This window comes from Polypterus senegalus, chromosome 17, assembly GCF_016835505.1.
Source record: "Polypterus senegalus isolate Bchr_013 chromosome 17, ASM1683550v1, whole genome shotgun sequence".
In the NCBI taxonomy this organism is placed as follows: Eukaryota; Metazoa; Chordata; class Cladistia; order Polypteriformes; family Polypteridae; genus Polypterus; species Polypterus senegalus.
In genome coordinates, this window is record NC_053170.1 from 36,982,786 (window position 1) to 36,998,116 (window position 15,331).

The following is a 15,331-nucleotide window of genomic DNA, read 5'->3' on the forward strand; positions in this document are numbered from 1 at the left end:
TGAGCAATCATTAATCAAACGTCACACACACCACCGTGGTCAAAACATTTAATAAACAAAAATGTCCCCATACTAAAGTTAAAAATTGCAAAGTACTTTAACTTTCCATCAATCCACCCATTTTCTAAACCCACTTAGGCAGAGCAGGGTCACAAGGAAGCTCATTGGGCGCACGGTAGGAACAATCTCCGGTCAGGACGCCGCCAACCCATCACAGGGTTAACACAAAAAAACATACGGTATACACATCAGGGGGCCTGGACAGCTCTGGAATGCCAACAGATGTACTTATGTTATCAGAGATACAGCCACTGACACTCACTCTTTGTGTTCCGTTTTTTAAAAAGTCCAGAACCCACCCAGGTTTGGACCCTAACAGAACTGATCAATCAGTTTGTCAACTAAAATGTCGGGATCATATTAAAAGCTGACACCCCTGTTAAAGCGCTATTGCAGTCAAACAGATGTAATAACCGAAGCATAACTGTTTTTTTCCGTTTACAAACAGGAAATCTGCGCACAATTTGACGGAGTCGGGTTCAACAAAATTGATTTGCACACAAGTACACTTTTAGGTTTATGTATTGGATTTCTGTCTCATGCAGCTCATGACAGTTGTTTCCAACCGCCTGCGGTGAAGATGCTTTAATTCCCAGGATCGACCGATAATCGTCTTTAAATGCTCAACGCGGTCCCTGATGTTAATTATCTTGTTAATTCTCTCTGGGACATCCGGATGAACCGTTGCGTTCTCGCCTACAGTGAGTCCTTCAAGAACGGCGTGCGCTCAGTGCTCCGCGCCACAGTCAGAAAACATTAGCCGTCGTTGCTGAGGAAAATTTTATTCGGATGTTTTCGGTTCTGATATTTTGCGTTGTCCTTCGCCACTTGCAACGGTTATAGATAAAACAGAGGGGATCAATTTAATGCACGCACTTAGGTCCAGTGTTGGAGATATTGCCAGCTGACTGTGGATTTATATTGGGCGTCTTCTCCTCCTCGTCTCTAGTTATTACTACAATACGACGAGCATGGGGCGGAGATGGGGGTTTAGGAATCGAAACGTCGACCGATGCTGGTACTGCTGGTCACTGACACACTAAGAAACTATGCCGGTACACTAAGGAGCAATTGAAAAGAGGTGCCGGTACTGCGTACCAGTGGGCACTGGCCCACGTCAAGCACTGATTAGGTTAACCAAATGCTTAAGTCCACTTCTGCACCGGGGAGGGGCGGAGTTTATTGAGCAGAGCTGTTGTATACCAAATGAGGCCGACCAGTTACAGCCGCATCACACCGAGTCAGGACAATGACATTTATAACAAAGGAATGAGGACGTGCGCTGTCCTTCTAATGGGCTGAGAAGACTTAAGTTTAAACAACAGGTAATCATTAATCTCTGTTGGCATCTGGGCACGAAACCAGTGCCATCTTCTCACATCCTGCACTACCTAAAATGGCAAATATAGCCAAAGAGGTTATTGATTCAAATCCCACTAATGACACTTTGTGACCATGAAATCACTTGACCCCCTGTGCTCCAATTGGAAAAACAAAAGAAATGTAACAAATTGTATCCCAGATGCTCTAAGTCTCCTTGGAAAGCTATCAGTCAAATAATAATAATAATAATAATAATAATAATAATAATAATAATAATAATAATAATAATGTTTATTATTATTACGGGTTCACATACTGAAATCTACTTAACCAATTTCAGTCTCTCAGGAGTTGGAGTCCATCCCTGTGGCACTGGGCTCAAGGCAGGAAAGAGCTCTGGACAGACTCTTATCAATGACGGTTTTTCTTCGAAATGATATGGAAGCATTTAATATGAAAAGAGGTTTTCAAAAACAGACTTGTAACTGATAATTGACCGAAAGGACTAAAATGGACTAACATGTTTTATTTCTATGAATACTACATACACCCTGCATAGAAATGCAATATCTGGCCACTTGGCTCACCCAGTAGGTCCACACTTACCAGTTACAATGAGAATGAAAAACAATCACTCTTCAAAGTCCAACTAAAACCATAGATTAAATTATGGTTACATCTCTTTTATTTTACCAATTTTTTTACCAAATTTGTCAGGCTAATACTGTAAAACAATTTTAAAAACTGTTAATAACCCATTATTTTGTAGCTACATTTCACATCCCTATTAGACTATATGGGCATTGAATTATCATTTTCCTCTGGGTTCTGCCAGTCCATACTAATCTCTGCTGTTCTCTGCTGTTTTCCAGTTCTTCTGTGGTGGCGATCTACACCACCACCACCTGATCAAGGTGCCATGCTGCCAAGACAGTGTTTATGAATTGAATGGCAGGTGTCCCAGATGTCCACATGAATATCATCAGCAAATTCTTCCATGTGAAGCCTGAAAACCATGAGGACTGATTTAGACCCTCTATATTAAGAATGCCCAGTGGCGAGATGAGTGGTCTTTTGACCTTGAAAGCCAGGCAGATTTTTTTTTCCAGCCTAACATGGTTTTATTTATTTTTTATTTTTTCTGTTCTCCCTGCATCCGTCCCTGCATGTAGGCCCTCCAACCTGCAGGGAAAAACTTGGGAGTTGGTGACAGAATTGGCACTCTAGCCACCATAAAAAAAAAACCTCACACTGTTCCACTCCATCTGAACTACTGTAGTGTGGTGCTGAGGTATCACACATTGCATGGCTGCACTTGGGTCCGAATCTGGATCCTGAGTTGCTTTGTCGTGTGGTGGGTGCAGCAATGCACTGTATCAGTGCCCACTCCTAACCTCCTCCTCCTGGCCATTTGATCTTACGTTTGACGTTTTTTCTTTGTTACGTACTGCATAATATTGTTGCCTAATCTTGTTTATGTTTTATATATTAATGTCCTTATTATTTCATCTGTAAAGTAAATTGAGCTACATTGTTTGTATGAAAACACGCTAAATAAATAAATATTGTTGTTATAGAGAATAAACATTTTTAGTTTTCACAGAGCATTTCAGACTTAACTCTGAGGAAAGCCACACTCTTTCCATAAGGCTGATTTATATTACATTAAGCTAAAACAGACATTTAAATGGTGCCAATGATGTAGGTAATGTACAAAATCCCCAGAATGACTTGGAACATGATGGGGATGCAAAAGTTGACATCTGTGACCAAGCAGGTTGGCTTTGTTTCACATGTTGTCATCTAATACAACAGCATGTAGTATTCAGGATTTATTACACCATATAGAGCCTTCCATCGGTTTTATGAAGCCATAGTCGGGACCAATCGGATGTGAGGCTGATCCAAATTAAAACCAAATCACTGAAACAGGGGCAACATGGTCGCCATTTCAACTAAATACACATCTGTCTATTATAATAAAAACATCTTGGGAGATGAGACTTTTTATCCTGCGACAAGACACTTTGAAGACAGATACTTTCACATCCCATGAGACGAGACTTTATGCCAAGAGATTTAACCACGCCCGGGGCTGGTTAGGTGTATTGGCGATCCTAAATTGTCCCTAGTGTGCGCTTGGTGAGTGTGTGCTTGGTGTGTCTGTGTGTGCACCCTGCGGGGGGCTGGCACCCTGCCCGGGGTTTGTTTCCTGCCTTGTGCCCTGTGTTGGCTGGGATTGGCTCCAGCAGACACCCGTGACCCTGTAGTTAGGATATAGCGGGTTGGATAATGGATGGATGGATGGATAAAATAACAGAACAGCGAAAAGAGATTGAATATATTGTTTGGATTTAAACTTTAAGTCGGAGACTTGTAGATTGTCTAATTTGTGTTGCCATCAGGGGGAAAAAAAAGAATTGTTTCTTCCCAATGAAGAGGCGTATCTGCGAGAATTAAAAGATTTGTTGTTTGGTGAAAGTGAAATCCTGCAAGAGAAAAATTCAAGCCCCGCAAGACAAGACTTTATGCAAAGAGATTTGAAAAAGTCCTGCCCACATAACCACGCACACGGTTCAATCATTTCTCATTTCTGTGAATGCTATTGTCAGACACAGTTCATGTAGAGAGAAAGAAAAGATATCCACTCATGGGCAGTTATATGTTGCGTTGTCACAATGTAATTCCAAACAAGGATTCAAAATTCAATGCGAAATTGATGAAAAGGTAAACGCGAAAAGAGATCAAATATATGTGCATTGATGATATGACATTGTTTGGCTTTAAACATTAAGCCGGAGACTTTTAGATCATCTAATTAGGGTTGCCATCAGGGAAAAGTAGTGTTTCTGTATCTGTGAGAATTAAAAGATTTGTTGTTTGGTGAAAGTGAAATCCACATATGCGAGCAGCAGACATGAGAAGTTACTGGCGTGTAGCGTAGGCAGGGGGTTGGCGAGTGAAGTGAGCAGGGGGCGAAGTCCCCTAGTGCTTAAGATGTCAGAGAAACCACAAACATATGGTCAAAATACATGCTAACAACACCGAAATCTTCACACTCATAGACAGAGATACAAGTGTCCTCAAGCCCATCCCATGTCCTATAGGTGTGGTGGTGCTACACGACTCACCCGTACATCATCCATCCTCCATACAGTAGCTATTTAAAGAATTCACCCTCTTGGAAGTTTTCATGCTATTTTTATACCACATTAAATCATGGTAGATTTCATTTGCCTTTTTGGCACTGATCAATGGAAAATAAATCTTTAATATCAAAGGGAAAACAGATCAAGTATCTATCTATCTATCTATCTATCTATCTATCTATCTATCTATTTAGTATATAGTGCCTTTCATTATCTATCTATCTATCTATCTATCTATCTATCTATCTATCTATCTAGTGCCTTTCATTATCTATCTATCTATCTATCTATCTAGCATTACTGATTGTGTAAATATTCAACCCCTTCATGTCAGAATGTAGTTGATGCACCTTTGACTGTAATGATAGTCTTGAGTCTGTGTGCACAGGTCTCTATCAGCTTTGCACATCCAGATGCTGCAATTTCTTCCCCTTCTTCTTTGCAACACTGATGAAGCTCTACCAGGTAGGATGGGGATGGTGAGTCCAAACCCAGCCACAAATTCTCAATAGGATTGAGATCAGGACTCTTACTTGGCCACTCCATTGCTGTTTTGACGATATTCCTGTGCAGCTTTGTCTTGCTGGAAAACAAAGCTTGTCCTAAGGTGCAGCTCTTCTGCAGACTGCATCTGGTTTCCTCCAGGACTGTGTATTCATTTCTTCTCAACCCTCACAAGCCTTCCAGGTCCTGCTTCAGAGAAGCATCTCCATAGAAGGATGCCACCACTGCCATGCTTCATGGTGGACATGGCACAGTGTTTTTTGGTAATATGCAGTGTTCAAGCGTGGCATTTTGTCTGAGGGCCAAAAAGCTCAATTTTGTCTAATTAGACCATGAAGCCTTCTTCTAGCTGACTTCAGAGTCTTTCACTTGACTTCTAGCAAGGTCTATAGTTGAGAGGTCACGTTTGTTTGTGTGTTTGTGTTTTTTAACAATGTCTTTCTCTTTGCCACTCTCCTGCAAAGATGTGACCAGTAAAACACCCACAGTTGTCTTGAAAGTCTGTAGCTTGTAACTCCTGCAGAGTTCTCATAGATATCTCCTTCTCTAGTGTTTTTCTTGCACAATCACTCTTTTTCTGTGGATGGCCTGTTCTAGGTGGATTTACAGCTCTGCATTGCTCTTTCCTTTTCTTAATGACTGAGTTAACTGTACCCCAAGGGATATTCAGTCAGTCAGACAGTCAGTCAGTCATTTTCCAACCCGCTATATCCTAACACAGGGTCAGTGACTTGGATATTTTTTTTCTCCATTCTGCATGTGATTTGCTTTTCAATCATCTTTTTGTGGAGTTGCTTGAAGTGTTTTATGTTTTAGTGTATGTTAGTCCACCATACTGACTCACTAGGACTTTCCAGGTAAGGAGCATTTATATTACAATCAACTGAAACCCCAGACAGGTGATCTCCATTGAACTAATTCTGTAACTTCAAAAGTCAACTGACTGCACCAGTGATGACTTAGGGGTGTCACATCAAGAATACCTATGCACTCAATGAGTTTGTGGTTTACATTTGTAATTATTTTAGACCACTTTGCAGAAACTTCTTTTCACTTTGACATTAAAGAGTCTTGGTGGCTTAGTGGTAGAGCTGCTGCCTCACAGTAAGGAGACTTGGGTTCGCTTCCATGGTCCTCCCTGCGTGGAGTTTGCATGTTCTCCCCGTTGCTTCTCCGGTTTCCTCCCACAGTCTGAAGACATGCAGGTTAAGTTCATTGGCGATCCTAAATTGTCCCCGGTGTGTGTATGTGCCCTGGCGCCCTGCCCGAGATTTGTTTCCTGCCCTGCGCTGGCTGGGATTGGCTCCAGCAGACCCCCGTGACCCTGTGTTAGGATATAGTGAGTTGGACTGACTGTTGTTTGGTGTCAAAAAATACAAATTAAATCCACATCGATTCAACATGGCATAACAAGAAAATGTGAAAACGTCTAAGGCAGGGGTGGGCAAAAGCAGGTGTACAGTTGCAAGTACGCGGAACAGTTTATTCTTGTATTTATTTATTAGTATTATTTGCCTTCTTATTAAAGTGTGCTCAAGTGTGGCAATCATAACCTGTATGTCTTTTTCCAACTGTAAACCTACTTTTGCCCACCCCTGGTCTAAGGGATGAATAAAGGTCCTGTAATGACACATAGTATTCCTACGAGAAAATAGTGCGACGTCAGTATTCGCAGTTGTTTCTCGGAACAGTTTAGCGGGAACGCTTTTAACGCGGACGGACGTCATTTTATGATAGGTTTATGCTTTATATAACTGCATTTGGTGGGCTTCTCCATATTGCACCATTAATGAACATGGGAAACAACTGTGTGACCAGCCACTGTTAAGAATTACCGTTCTATTTTTAGAGTCTGAGGGAGATGTCAGGTCAGGTCGGGATTACCCTCGAATCGCCCCCTGAGTCCGCCGTGCGCCGCAGGCTTCTGATTAAAGCAGACGCGTTTTTATTCTCTCTCTTTGGCCACGCCCCCTTAAATACGGGCGCCCCCGCCACTGAGCTCTCGGGCTCGGCTGACATCTGGCATACCATCTTTTTGGATGTCAGGCACCACGCTCTCCGTGAGTCCACCATGGCATTATACCCTTGTCAATAAAAGAATGTGACATCTGACAATCGTATCAGCCTCTGAAAATTACATCGAGGACGTGGCCGCCACATCGCTTTTAAGTGATCCTAAAGTCAAAATAGGTCCACCAAACAATTGAGCTGGCTTTGAAATAGCGCAGCCTCAAAGAAGGCAGCATCCCAAAGCGCTGTTCAAGAGCAAAGCACCGGTGTGCTCGGGGTTACACAAAATTTTAAAGACGGGGTTCTGACAGACAGGTCAGCGCCTTACATATTTAAGAAACACATTCGGACGAAACCGTGAAAACAACGCTCGGCGAATATTAAAAACACTCATTTGGTTAATCTTCGTTTTTAGACTTGCATTATCACACACTGAAAAAAAATAAAGTGTTACGGAAAAATGTTCCACGTCTAAGTAGCGTGATGAGTTTGTAAGAAACGTCTTGCAGCAGTACACTATACACTATAGTCTACGTTTGTGTTGTTGTGTAGCTCCAAAATGCTTTGATTTATTCAAACTTATAGGGACCAGTGTTATTCTTCAGAATATGTAGTCGTTCAACTGCTGATCCATTAAAAAGAACGCAAACATTTTACCAACACAATCGATAAATCATATACAGTAAGTTCTATTAGGACACAATTTTGTAAGTTAAACATGATCTTATAATCCATCCAATTTCCAACTCGTTGATACGGTTTTTATTACACATATTTAATGTTGACATCCACTTTCCTTTTTTAGTCTTGTTTTACTGTCTCGGTCTAACCTCCATATGCCTGTTATAACATGGCGTGCTTCACAAGAGTGAAGGTTTTTTTTGTTTTGTTTTTTGGGGGATAGGGGTTGGTAATACCCTCTAAAATGACCGGCTCTGTAATGGCGCTTTACTGGGCGGTGTGGACCCTTGTTGAACTTTTGCTTGACAAAGTAACATCTTTATTTAATCTTTAATGTAAGTTAAATGACCTGTAGGATGCAACGGATCACGAAAACCTGAACTGAGCCTGTGTGATTGTATACAGCAAGAGTCCTTACTATAAAAACAGGAACTCATTGGTGTTTCACACATCTGTAGTCAGCTACTTGTGGAGCCTTTGACACTGCAGCAGTTCTGGATACATCTAATCATTTTTTATAGAATCTTCATCCTCCTCAGAATTTCTCATATATGATTTAAATTATAAAAAGTTTTCACTTTTCACGGCTATTGGGGTTTTCATTTACTTTGCGAAATGTAAGAAGTCTCTTATTAAAATCGAATTGTCGGTAATTTTTTCTCCCCAGTGTTATATAATCATCTTTTATCAGTGTGTGTATAGTTCTTATTTTCATTAACTGCACTATCTGTATAGCACTATTAATGTTGTACTGGGAAAGAAGAAAACGATGCTTTTGTGATAGGTGAGCTACAAGTTGGCCAGTGTATAATAAAAGTATCAAAAATGAAATTCTACAACCACACAAAATCTAAGGCATTCAAAATCAGTTTACTAAAAGTTTTTTTTTACAGAGGCCCAATGCATTTACCAAAGAAAAAAATACTGGGGGGCATTTTCTCATAATATAAGTATATCGTAATTATAACTTATAGTATCTCACATGCTGGTCTAGTATATTATGACCTAATATTTGGTAAGATAAAATCATGTAACTACGAGATAAGATCATGTATAATTATGATTTAATAGTAATTACAAGATAAGTTAATGAAATTACAATATCACAACTTAACGGGTTAGGATCTGGTAATTATGGCTTATCTTGCAATTATGACTTAATATCTAGTCATTATAAAATAAGATCATGTAATTGCATGGTCTTACAATCTGGTATTTATGATTTGATAGATAGATAGATAGATAGATAGATAGATAGATAGATAGATAGATAGATCTTTATTTGTACTCAGAGGCTAATTTGGCTTTTTACAGAAGCTCTTTATAAATCAGAAAGAAAAAAAAATCTGAAAAAAATATGAGAATGAGAAATACGGGGCCCGGAAATAAAGCGCCCGGAAGTTAAGAATGTTATTTCCAAGATAGGACCTCATAATTATGATTTAATATCTGTAAAGTACAAGTTAATATCTCGTACGACTTAATATCTCAAAATTAACCAGATCTCATATCTACATAATAAGATCATATTAAATAAGATCGAGTAATGAAAAGATTACAGTAGATCTTATAATTTTGACTTAATATCTCATTATTGCAAGATAAAATCACGTGATTATGGGATAAGGATCTCAGGTGGCACATTGTCTTGCAGATTATCTGAAGACGACATATGTTTAATTACTGCTACTAAGATTCATATCTCATAAATTGGAAATATTTTTATTTTAATTAATATCCTAACCTCTCTCTCTGTCTTATATATAACTCATAATTACGAGATCTTGGCTTGTATTTAAGAGGTACCGTGTCATCATTACGAGATCCACATCTCAAAATTCTGAGATGTGGCGGGGATCTCTTGGTCCACGATGTCACAAAAAGGGCGGTCCTTTATGCAAAATAGTTTACTTTATGCAAAAACTGGACAGTCATGCACATAAAACGTGTTTATTTTAAGTTACATCAATGCAATGCAACTGCGTATGATGAAAATGAACATACGTTATTTTGAGTATAACAATGTGTTAATTTAGTGTAGAATTACCCTAAAAATGTGAATAATGACAACAGTTCCTGAGACAGATTGTGCCTTTGTTTTAAAGAAAATAATCTGATGGGGTTACTTTAACGTCAATTAAGTGTATTAATGTGACAGATAACTTTTTGTCAACATCACGACGAACAGCTATTCGTAATACCAGCAACTGTGTTCATTTGAAGTTAAATAAACTTGAATGATAAGTAAACATTTCCATTAGTTCGTTTTTTCAGTGCATATGTAACTTTTACATTTGCCCGATAAGATCATCATGATTTTTAAACTTTTTTTTAAATGTATACATTCGACTGCTCGAGATAGAACTCACAGGATGCTTGTAATAATTCAAGGGCGCCTTCTAAAGCATCGCAGCTCCGAAGTTTAATCTCACGTGAAACACAAACACAGCTGAACGCACCGCGCCCTCCTCCCCCGAGCCCCCTTCAAATGCTCCATCGCCTCACCCCCCCACTCCAGTACCACATGCACTGCAGTAGCCACCCAGGGTTCCGTGGTGTCAGGTATACACATTTTGTCATCCACAGCCGCATAACAAAGGCTTTGACACAAAGCGGCGCCTTTCATGTTCCACTAAAAAGAAGAAAAGATCAGAGATTGGCCCGATAATAGCCATCTACTAACCAGCTCGGTCGGCTGGAGGTTACGGGAATGAATAGGAAATGAATGAAAGGCCAACACGTTTGACACTAATGTGTGAAGTCAGGCGGGGGCCGGACAGGCGGCTTTGAAACGAGATGATGAATGGCCCCGCGCGGCGCACATCCGAAATCGGGCGGACTCCACTGTAAAACTTGATATGAAAGCAGGCAGGATCATGTTCGATTTAAAAAATGTTACTAGATCGGCAAACCTAAAACGGATTCAAAAATATATCACAAGACGTTCCTCTAAAAACCGGTACAAGCGCAATACCGCGTACAGACTTGTTCCATTCATTTATTTCCCGCACACCTGCTGCTCTCCTAAATAAGAGGACTATAATTTTAGTCTCATTATGGAATCCATGGGGACCTGCTAATACAAAGATGGTATATAAACATTTACTGTGACTTTTTTAAACTGAATGAATAGGCAACGTGGAGCACCATTCATAATGAATAATTCATTAAGAAAAAATAACGTATACAGTTATGGACAGCAGGGCCAGATTAAGACGAAATTGAGCCTGATACTGCAGCGCAAAAAAGGCCTGTTTTTTTCTCTTGGCATTGTTGCATGTGCATTCGACACTCACCGTACATGCAAACTCAGACCGACCAAGGAGCTTTAATTGCTTGCGACACAGCCAGTCAGCCTTTATTGAACATGAATAATAATAAGAACGTAGTATTGTAACAACTCGAGATTAACATCAAACTATGTAACATCAACATTCAATAGTAATTGTCTGAAAAGTGCACTTAATGCAGAAAATCTAACAATGAAATACACAAAATTTCGCAATTCTCTTATGAAACAGTGTAAGAAAATATTAATTTGCAGATACATTGCGTCAAAGTGACTCAGTACAGGCTCTTGAGGGTAAAAATTTATCCACAATTTAAATCTCATAATAGACCAGAATCCTGTCGAGGATTTTAAAAATTCTAAACGTCCATGCCGGGCCCGTGGGCCGGCTTTTAGTACTACCTTCACAGATAACCATTTAAATAGCCATCGATTTTTACTATACAACTAACTTTCAAGGTGAAAAATTTACTACATGGCACTTACCGAACAATAATAAAGTGGCAAAAATCCCCAAGATATTGCAAAAAACGCTTCTTCAGTTAACAATAAACACAACGACGTTATAGTTACGTCACAGCGCCAAGAACAATAGTAACTGTATAATAAGTAACGCTGTGTCTAGGCGTCCGAAACTAGGACTCCAAATTTCATTCTAAGAATTATTTTGTGGTTAATATAGCAAAGGAAAACTGTTCAGCTTCCAGAAAATTATCATCTGTTTTCATCTAGGCCTACTTCAGGAATGGGCCTAATGCTGCAGCATCAATAGCACCCACCTTAATCCGACCCTGATGGGCAGCACATTGGCACTTAGTGATGATTGTGTGACGTCCACAGTCCTGGGCTCAAAGCTGGGCTTTGGCGTTTTTCTCCCTCTCCCCGGGTTTATGCGGGGTTTGCTCCTTCTGGTTAATATACTGTAAGATGTCCCATTGTGTGCATGCTGGTGTCTTGGAGAAAAGTTCTCTGTCTTTAAGAGCTGTGATGGACGTGCAGAAAAAACGTTATTACACAGCAAAGTAACAAAGACACTTGACAATGGTGAAAGTGCTTAAACTAGGAACGGCATGAGTTTATATTACATCTCTTATCATTTTTTCAAAATACCCTCTTCTTGTAGTTATTTCCAACATTACTGTCCATCACTTGACCAAAACTAGCCATCACTACTTCATGCCCAGTGCAGGTGTCTCCATCATTTTACCAAAACATATTCATTGATCAAGTACACGATTTAAGCAGAATTAAGAAGATCCACATATGAGGCACCGGGCAGCTCAAATGAAAGTTACTTGATGTACAGGCATCTCTCAATTTTGACATTCTAAGGAGCAATGGCCTGCTTATTTTTTGTCCATAGTACACACTCTCCTTGGCTTCTCATTACATCATATTGGTGCCAGGCCACTTCATGTAAAAGCAAGTTTAGCCATCTTTTAGATCCTCTCTTGTTATTATTCTCTTGACTTGCCACCTGGCCCAGGAAATGACCATCACTTAATTTGTTCTCATATTCCTAGCCTTGGGCTGATAAATATTGGTGTTTTTCGAGTTATTTAGAAGAATAAAAAATACAGGCAAGAGCCTTTAATGTTTAGCTCCTATGGTAGGCATCATGCGTTCCCAGCGTTCTTTAGACGCATCCTCTGAGCACATAGAACATTAGAAATGAACGTGATGTGTGTGCGAATTGCAATACCAGCAATAATATGGCTGGCACGCGTGTGCAAGTTTTGGTACATGACGTCAGCATCATTGTTACTATCAACAAGCCACACTGCAGCTCCGACGGGATCAATCTGCGTGCTTGGATGTTTGATGAATGGTACGATGTGGTGCAGCATATCATAAAACTTTAATGCTGACATGTTAATGTCTTCATGGTGCTTTTCTTCATCCATTTCTTGCACAGGCAATACAAGCATTGCATATTCCCCATCATAATGACGCAATACATTTAAAGGAATCACATTCCATCTTCTGTGTCTTTCCATCCATCCATCTATCATCCAACCCACTATATCCTAACTACAGGGTCATGGGGGTCTGCTGGAGCCAATCCCACCCAACACAGGGCACAAGGCAGGAAACAAACCCTGGGAAGTGCGTCAGCCCACCGCAGGGCACACACTAGGGACAATTTAGAGTCGCCAATATACGTAACCTGCATGTCTTTGGACTGTGGGAGGAAACCCACGCAGACATGGGGAGAACATGCAAACTCCACGCAGGAAGGACCCGGGAAGCAAACCCGGGTCTCCTAACTGCGAGGCAGCAGCGCTATCCACTGCGCCACCATGCTGCCCATCAGTGTCTCTTTTTAAATTCATTAATTTATCTTTTTGCACCTTTGCAACAGCATCAGAATGCAAAATATCTTTCATTTTAACATCTTTCTTCCGTCAGCTCACAATACAGAGAAACTGGATGTTGTTTTCTCCCCGTGATGATTTCTTGCATTGGCTCCTGCTGGAATCCTCCAGATTTATTTCAACTACGTGCACAAGTGTAGTCAGTACACTGCTTCTTTAGCAGCAGGGTCCTCCAGCTCACATGTCGCCTAGCATATATCCTCGCCCTTGCATGACTTAAAGCTAGCTATTACAATATGTAATAGTGAGAAGTCAAGCAAAATGACACCTTTTATTGGCAAACTAAAAAGATTACAATATACAAGCTTTCAAGGCAACTCAGGCCCCTTCTTCGGACAAGATGTAATCAACATTACACCATTACAACTTGTCTGAAGAAGGGGCCTGAGTTGCCTTGAAAGCTTGTATATTGTAATCTTTTTAGTTAGCCAATAAAAGATGTCATTTTGCTTGACTTCTCACCACATTCATAATGGCTAACATGGTACAACACCCTAGTACTATGTTATACTTTAATTTGATTGAGATTACACTGATACATAGATCTAAATTCTCTATACTAGCTCTGCGATGGGCTGGCCACTTGCAAAACATAGCCCCCTCTGTCTGGTGCCTACCTTGAGCAAAATGCTGCCAGATGAGATTCATCTGCACAATGGATTACTGGAACAAATGAAGTTTACGATAATACATAAAGGAGCCCAGGTGCACTGTCAAGGGATTATAAACTATCCAGTACAGTCATGATATGAAAGCCCCTTCACACGGGATTGCACTTTTGAATTGAAGACCTGCCTCTCCTCCTCATTCATTGGTCAAGAGTCCTGTCTTCAATTCAAAAGCACAATTCCGTGTGAAGGAGTATCCTGTCTGTGGACAACAAATGTAAATAATTAGATTAGATACACTTTGTTATTTCCAAGAGGAAATTTAGATGCATACAGTAGCAGAAACTTAAAAAAATACAGCCAATCAATCAATCAAACGTAAAAAAAATATATATATATATTTGTGGTTGTGTCGTCGGACTTGCGGCCATATGTCTTGGACACTCGGGTGAAGAGAGGAGCAGAGCTGTCAACTGATCACCACCTGGTGGTGAGTTGGTTTCAATGGTAAGGGAGGATGCCGGTTAGGCCTGGTAGACCCAAACGTGTTGTGAGGGTCTGCTGGGAACATCTGGCAGAGTCCCCTGTCAGAAGTAGCTTCAACTCCCACCTCCGGCAGAACTTCGACCACGTCCCAAGGGAGGTGGGGGACATTGAGTCTGAATGGGCCGTGTTCCGTGCCTCTATTGTTGAGGCGGCTGACCGGCGCTGTGGCCATAAGGTGGTTGGTGCCTGTCGTGGCGGCAATCCCCGAACCCGTTGGTGGACACCGGCAGTGAGGGATGCCGTCAAGCTGAAGAAGGAGTCCTACCGGACCCTTTTTATCCTGTGAGACTCTGGAGGCAGCTAATAGGTACCGACAGGCCAAGCGGAATGTGGCTTTGGTGGTTACTGAGGCAAAAACTTGGGCATGGGAGGAGTTTGGGGAGGCCATAAAGAACGACTTTCGGACGGCTTCGAGGAGATTCTGGTCCACTGTCCGGCGTCTCAGGAGTGGGAAGCAGTGCAGTGTCAACACTGTATATGGTGGGGATGGTGCGCTACTGACCTCGACTCGGAACGTTGTGGGGTTGGTGGGGTGAGTACTTCGAAGACCTCCTCAATTCCACTAACATGCCTTCCAATGAGCAGAGCGGGACTCGGAGGTGGGCTCCCCCATCTCTGGGGCTGAGGTCACCGAGGTGGTCAAAAAACTCCTTGGTGGCAGGGCCCCGGGGGTGGATGAGATATGCCTGGAGTTCCTCAAGGCTCTGGATGTTGCAGGACTGTCTTGGTTGACACATCTCTGCAACATCGCATGGACATCGGGGACAGTGCCTCTGGATTGGCAGA